This window comes from Triticum dicoccoides, chromosome 3A (genome assembly GCF_002162155.2).
Source record: "Triticum dicoccoides isolate Atlit2015 ecotype Zavitan chromosome 3A, WEW_v2.0, whole genome shotgun sequence".
Classification (NCBI taxonomy): domain Eukaryota; kingdom Viridiplantae; phylum Streptophyta; class Magnoliopsida; order Poales; family Poaceae; genus Triticum; species Triticum dicoccoides.
The window spans coordinates 541,317,070-541,324,786 of NC_041384.1; the positions used below are offsets into that span (position 1 = coordinate 541,317,070).

Genomic DNA, 7,717 nt, shown 5'->3' on the forward strand with positions numbered 1-7,717 from the left:
GAGGATGAAGAACTGCTGGCACGCAGGAAGAGTCGGAAAACGCCCGCCAGTAAGGTGCCTCAGGATGCGACGGCGCCTGAGACTCTGACTGTGGAGGAAGGGAACACCACTCGACACACGGTGTCCTTCGCGATTCCACTGACGAGTGCTCAGCAGCCCTCCCTCTTCACGACTCACCACGTCCCAGAGGACCAAGCTGGTGCAGCGAAGGAGGCAATACGCCAGGCGGGACTCATGATGGAGCAGCTGAAGACCATCCGGGATGCGAGCCAGGCAGCTTATGACGCCAGCTCTGCCCTCCAAAGCAATGTCCAGGTCAGTCGACTGCTGTTTGTTCTGTTGGATATGCTACCAAAAACTTTTCTTTTCCGGGATTTATATTAGTCACCCACTGGGTGTGTCGAATAAACTCCGTGTTAGCGGGGGCACGCTGAGTGCACCCGCTGGGTGTAGTCCCCAAGGCTAAGGTCGACTGCTGGCAGTCGGCCTTAGGCTTTATGATGTCAATCTTTCTGTCAGTCGACCGGTCGACTGGATTTCACAAACCGGTGGGGGCACGCTGAGTGCACCCACTGGGTGTAGTCCCCAAGGCTAAGGTCGACTGCTGGCAGTCGGCCTTAGGCTTTATAATGTAAGTCTTTCTGTCAGTCGACTGGTCGACTGGATTTCGCAAACCGGTGGGGGCACGCTGAGTGCACCCACTGGGTGTAGTCCCCGAGACTGTGGTCGACTGCTTGCAGTTGATCACAGTCTTAGAGAATGCGTCTCGCACACTGTTTTTTTTTTTTTGAGGTCGACTGGTCGACTTTGTCTTCAACGGGATTAGTGGGGGCACGCTGAGTGCACCCACTGGGTGTAGTCCCCGAGACTACGGTCGAATGCTTGTGTTCGGCTGTAGTCTTAGAAACGTGTGTTTTTCCCTTTTCACTCGGAAGTGAATTATTTTTGACATTTAGTCGATTGGTTCTTCGCAGAACTCTTGTGATCTTGTGACTCGCTACTCAGAACTGGAACAGAAGCATACTCAAGTCGAGCTGAGCTTGAAGCTGGTTCAGGAGAAGCTGACAAAGGCAAAGGAGGAGACTGAAGGTATGTTTGGTGAGACCCTGACGACTGCTTTTCCCCTTGCTTGTTTCGGCATCTGATCTCGCTGTAACTTGCAGGTAAGGTAAGGGAGGCCCAGCAGAAGAAAGACCTTGAGCTAGCCGAGAAGATCAAGCTTGCTGACGAGAAGTTAGCTTCAGTCACCAAGCTCGAACAAGACAATACCAATCTGAAAACTGCTCTTGGGATTGCCAACAAGGAAGTCAGTCGACTGAGAACTGACAAAGCTGCCTTGACCGACCAAGTCAGCAAATTGACTGAGAAGAAAACTGAACTGGAGGCCTTCCTGAGTGGCCTTGCCAAGAAGCTGTTTCTTATGCTTGAAGGTAAACCTCCATGTTTGGCAAATATTTCCAACTGTGGCTTCTTCCATTCGACTATCCCCTTGACTTAGTGATCACCCTTGCAGAATTTTGTCAAAACTTTGAAGAGGAAACCAGCCGACTGGAGCCAAACCTTGACCCCGTCAATTCTCCGGTGAACGACGAAGTTGCCATGGATGTTTTCCGACTGGAGTCTCGTGTCGCAGCTGTCGTGGACTATCTCGCAAGGCTGAAGGCCGCCACATCTCGCATCGACTCGACGCTCTGGCCTGAGGAGACACTTCAGAATGACCTTGAGTCGCTGATGGCCCGCTTGAACACGATCCCTGGTCGAGTGCAGGAGTGGAAGAAGTCCTCGGCTCGGTGTGGTGCAGATGTCGCTCTGTGTCTGGCCCGAGTCCACTGCAAAGATGCACGAGAGGAGAAGCTGGCGGCCCTTCGGGTGGCCAATACCAAGAAGCACGACTTCAGGTCCTTTATGGAGACTTTCCTTGCAGCTGCCACTCGGATTGCCGACGGAATTGACCTTGATGAATTTGTTGCACCTTCCAGCCCTCCACAGGAGGGGTAAAAAACTTCTTCTGGCTCGACTCTTTAAATTTGCCTCGGTATGCCGAGTGGAATTGTAACCGACAAACTTTAACAGGCTTGACGCCTGAGCGCTTTCGGTTCCTTTAGATATCGATTCGAACTTGAATTTGGCGCTTGAATATGATTACCTTCGGCTCAAAATGTCTTTTGCAGGTTCAAAGCAAGGTGCCTGTGCTTAGGCGAGCGTTTGGACTGCAGCTAAGCCTCCGAGTGAGAGGATCGCTCTTCACTCGGTAGGATTTTCACAACTTAGGCGAGTGCTTGGACTGCAGCTAAGCCCCCGAGTGGAAGGCTGGCTTACCACTCGGTAGGATTTTGATAAACTTAGGCGAGTCCTTGGACTGCAGCTAAGCCTCCGAGTGAGAGGATCGCTCTTCACTCGGTAGGATTTTCACAACTTAGGCGAGTGCTTGGACTGCAGCTAAGCCCCCGAGTGGAAGGCTGGCTTACCACTCGGTAGGATTTTGATAAACTTAGGCGAGTCCTTGGACTGCAGCTAAGCCTCCGAGTGAGAGGATCGCTCTTCACTCGGTAGGATTTTGATAAACTTAGGCGAAACGGATTCGCAGCTAAGCCTCCGAGTGAGAGTCTGGCTCACCACTCGGTAGGATTTTTACAAACTTAGGCGAAACGGATTCGCGGCTAAGTCACCCACTGAGGGGGAGTTTTTATGTGGACAAAAATAAAAAGTGATGACACTATTATTTCCAAACCCATGAACTACAGAAGTACTTTATTGCAACTCATCCGAGTGATAAAACTTAAGTGTAAAATGGGCGGAGTAGCTCCGCGTTCCAAGCTCGGGGCTCGTCGATATTATGCTCGACGTTGTAAAGACGGTACGCCCCGTTGTGGAGAACCTTGGTGACGATGAAGGGACCTTCCCAAGAAGGAGCAAGCTTGTGTGGTTTGTGCTGATCCACTCGGAGAACCAAATCCCCTTCCTGGAAGGCTCGACCTCTCACATTTTGGGCGTGGAAACGGCGCAGATCTTGTTGGTAGATGGTCGACCGGATCAGAGCCATCTCCCTTTCTTCCTCTAAAAGGTCGACTGCGTCCTGCCGCGCTTGTTCAGCTTCTGCTTCGTTGTAGATTTCGACTCGAGGAGCATTGTGGAGAAGATCACTCGGCAAGACTGCTTCGGCTCCATAGACCAAGAAGAATGGAGTTCTTCCGGTCGACCGGTTGGGCGTGGTCCGCAGTCCCCAGAGTACAGATGGAAGTTCGTCGACCCAAGCTCCAGCCGCGTGTTTGAGATCACGCATCAGTCGCGGCTTCAGTCCCTTGAGAATCAGTCCATTAGCTCGCTCTGCTTGTCCATTCGACTGCGGATGGGCGAATGATGCGTAGTCGACCCGTGTGCCCTGGGAGTTGCAGAAAGCTCTGAATTCCTCTGAGTCAAAGTTCGACCCATTATCCGTTATGATGCTGTGCGGGACTCCATATCTGAATATTAGTTCCCTGATGAAGCTAACAGCAGTACCGGTGTCAAGGCTCTTGATTGGTTTAGCCTCGATCCACTTGGTGAACTTGTCGACTGCCACCAGTACATGCGTGAAGCCACTTCGTCCTGTTCTCAAAGGGCCGACCATGTCCAGCCCCCAAACTGCAAAAGGCCAGACGAGTGGGATGGTCTTCAAAGCTGACGCAGGTTTGTGCGACATATTCGAGTAGAACTGACATCCCTCGCACTTATCCACTATCTCCTTTGCCATCTCATTCGCCTTGGGCCAGTAAAATCCGGCTCGGTATGCTTTGGCCACGATGGTCCGGGAGGACGCATGATGACCACAGGTCCCCGAGTGAATATCATTGAGGATGAGTCGACCTTCTTCTGGTGTTATGCATTTCTGACCAACTCCAGTCGCGCTTTCTCTGTATAATTGTCCTTTGATTACGGTAAAGGCTTTAGATCGACGGACGATCTGTCGAGCCTCTTCCTCATCCTCCGGAAGCTCTTTCCTCAAGATATATGCGACATACGGAATCGTCCAGTCGGGAATGACCACCAAAACCTCCATGATCAAGTCGACCACTGCTGGGACTTCAACTTCAGTCGGATCTGTGGCGCTCTTGGGCTGCGGAGTCTCTTCGGTGAAAGGATCTTCTTTGACTGACAGAGTGTGTATATGCTCCAAGAACACACCACTCGGAATGGCTTCTCTCTTGGAGCCTATCTTTGCTAGATCATCAGCTGCTTGATTTTTCAATCGGGGTATATGATGGAGCTCCAACCCCTCGAACTTCTTCTCCAGCTTCCTCACTGCACTGCAGTATCCAGTCATGGCTGGGCTTCTCACGTCCCACTCTTTCATCACCTGATTGACCACTAGATCCGAGTCGCCATAGACCATTAGGCGACGGACGCCGAGTGAAATGGCCATGCGCAACCCATATAGGAGGGCCTCATATTCTGCCTCATTGTTGGAGGAGTCAAAGTGAATCTGGAGCACATATCTAAGCTTATCTCCTCTGGGGGAAACCAGGACGACCCCAGCACCGGAACCATTCAACATCTTAGAGCCATCGAAAAACATGGTCCAATGCTCCGAGTGAACTTCAGTCGACTGCTGTTGTTCAATCCACTCGGCGAGGAAATCTGCTATCGCCTGGGACTTAATGGCTTTCTTTGCCTCAAACTTGATATCAAGGGGAAGAAGTTCAATCGCCCATTTGGCCACTCAACCAGTTGCGTCTCTGTTGTGCAAAATCTCTGATAGTGGAGCGTCGCTGACGACTGTGATGGAATGGTCAGAGAAATAATGAGCAACCTTCTTTGTGGTCATGTATATTCCATACACAAGCTTCTGATAATGAGGATATCTCTGCTTGGATGGAGTCAAGACTTCAGACAAATAATACACTGGGTGCTGAACTTTGAGAGCTTTTCCTTCTTCTTCCCGCTCGACCGTTAGCACAGTACTGACGACTTGTCCTGTGGCTGCGATGTAGAGCAACAGAGGCTCTTTGCTGATTGGAGCAGCAAGCACCGGCTGGGTGGAGAGCAGAGCTTTTAGCTCGGCAAACGCTGCATCAGCTTCTGGAGTCCACTCGAACTTGTCAGCCTTCTTCATCAGTCGGTAAAGAGGCAGTGCCTTTTCACTGAGTCGTGAGATGAATCGACTTAATGCGGCCAAGCATCCAGTAAGCTTCTGGACATCGTGCACTCGCACAGGGCGTTTCATTCGGAGGATAGTGCCAATCTTCTCTGGGTTAGCGTCGATTCCCCGTTCGGAAACGAGAAAACCGAGTAACTTGCCACCAGGAACTCCAAATGTGCACTTTGATGGATTGAGCTTGATATCATACCTTCTGAGGTTGGCAAATGTTTCGGCGAGGTCAGCGAGCAGGTCGGAACCTTTTCGTGACTTGACAACAATATCATCCATATAAGCTTCCACATTCTGACTGATTTGGGTGAGTAGACACTTCTGAATCATTCGCATAAAAGTGGCTCCGGCATTCTTGAGGCCGAATGGCATGGTGATATAGCAGAAGCACCCGAATGGAGTGATGAAAGCTGTTTTTACCTCATCGGGCCCGTACAGACGGATCTGGTGGTACCCGGAGTAAGCATCTAAAAAAGACAACCTCTCGCATCCCGCGGTCGAGTCAACAATTTGATCTATGCGAGGGAGAGGAAAGTGATCTTTCGGGCAGGCCCGGTTGATGTGCTTGAAATCAATGCACATTCGGAGCGACTTGTCCTTCTTAGGAACCATGACGACATTAGCGAGCCACTCGGAGTGGTAGATCTCTCGGATAAATCCTGCCGCCAACAGTCGAGCCACTTCTTCACCGATGGCCTTTCTCTTCTGGACGGCGGACCACCGAAGATGCTCTTTGACTGGTTTTGCAGACGAGTCGACTCTTAGGCGATGCTCAGCCAGTCCCCTGGGAACACCTGGCATGTCAGCGGGCTTCCATGCAAAAATGTCCCAGTTCTCACGGAGGAACTGGATGAGCGCTTCTTCCTATTTTGGGTCGAGTGTTGTGGAGATGCGGGTCGGAGCTGCTTCGGGGTCGGTCGGGTGAATGTGAACAGGCTTCGTCTCACCGGACGACTGGAATGCAGACTCTGTGGCGGGCTTCTTGGATCGCAGCAAGTCACTCGGATCTGCGTTTTGCTTGTATTCTTCGAACTCGACCGCTGTCACTTGGGAATCGGCAATTTTGGAGCCCTTCTGAAAGCACTCCTCTGCCTTTTTCCTATCACCGGTGACAGTGATCACACCTTTGGGACCGGGCATCTTCAATTTGAGGTACACGTAACATGGTCGAGCCATGAACCGTGCATAGGCTGGTCTCCCCAAAATGGCATGATATGCACTTTGAAAATCCACGACCTCAAACGTCAACTTTTCTTTGCGAAAATGCTTTGAATCGCCAAACACTACGTCCAAAGCTATCTGGCCGAGTGACTCGGCCTTCTTCCCTGGTATAACTCCATGGAAGCTCATGTTACTAGTGCTCAGTCGGGACATCGGAATGCCCATACCTTTCAACGTGTCTGCATATAACAGATTCAGCCCACTTCCACCATCCATCAGCACTTTTGTCAGTCGAGTGCCTTCGACAACTGGATCGACCACCAAAGCTTGCCTCCCAGGGGTGGCAATATGAGTAGGGTGATCAGATTGGTCGAATGTGATGGGTGTTTGAGACCACTTCAGATAATTTGCCTTTGCTGGGGCAACCATGTTAACCTCTCGGTTAATCACTTTCAGTCGACTTCTGCTTTCCACATCTGCGAAGATCATCAGAGTGGAGTTGATATGCGGATATCCCCCCTCACTGTCCTCTTTGTCTTCGGCCTTGTCCGGCTCCTTCTCCTTGTCCTTAGACTGTTTTCCCTGAAACTGCTGGATCAGGAGTCGACATTGGCGAGTGGTGTGCTTTGGGTAAATGATATTCCCCTCTTCATCTTTCTTCGTGTGAATGTGGCACGGCATATCCATCACGTCGTTCCCTTCTTTATCCTTTACCTTCTTGGGGTTCCAGGATCCTTTTGATTTCCCCTTAAACTTTCCTTGAGTCACGGCCAGAGCCTCTCCAGGAGCTGCCGGTTCAGCCTTCCGCTTCTGTTTCCGACTGGTGTTTCCTTTTTCCGACTGACTCGGCTTGTGCTTGCCGCTTCGGAGTCGGTCTTCTTCTTCGTCGTTGGCGTACTTGGTAGCAATCTCCATCATCCGACTCAAGGTCATGTCACCGGTTCGACCAAATTTCAAACTCAGTTCTCTGTTCTTGACACCATCTTTGAAGGCGCATACTGCCTGATGGTCAGAGACATTTTCCACAGTGTGGTGCAAAGTGATCCACCTCTGAATATACTCTCTGAGAGTCTCATTGGTTTTCTGCACGCAGACTTGCAACTCTGTCAATCCCGTTGGTCGCTTGCAAGTCCCTTCGAACGTTCTGACGAACACTCGGGACAGATCTTCCCAAGTGTAAATGCTGCTAGGAGGCAATTGAGTTAACCATGCCCTGGCAGAACCTTCCAACATGAGGGGCAAATGCTTCATGGCCACCTCGTCGTTCCCACCACCGATCTGAACTGCCACTCGGTAGTCTTCAAGCCAAGTTTCAGGCTTAGACTCACCAGTGAACTTGCTGACTCCTGTTGCCAGCCTGAAATTGGGGGGGATAACTGCGGCTCTGATAGCTCTGCTGAAACATTCAGGACCAGAAACATGAACTCG

General features: G+C 51.0%; 1 long non-coding RNA gene across 1 annotated transcript; it reads left to right on the top strand.

Annotated features, from left to right (window-relative positions):
• The first annotated feature begins 258 nt into the window (after positions 1 to 258).
• LOC119272054 lies at positions 259 to 1,193 on the top strand. Its single transcript, XR_005134688.1, has 3 exons — positions 259 to 315; positions 975 to 1,089; positions 1,164 to 1,193. It is a non-coding gene; the product is annotated as an uncharacterized LOC119272054 (long non-coding RNA).
• The last annotated feature ends 6,524 nt before the right edge of the window (positions 1,194 to 7,717 follow it).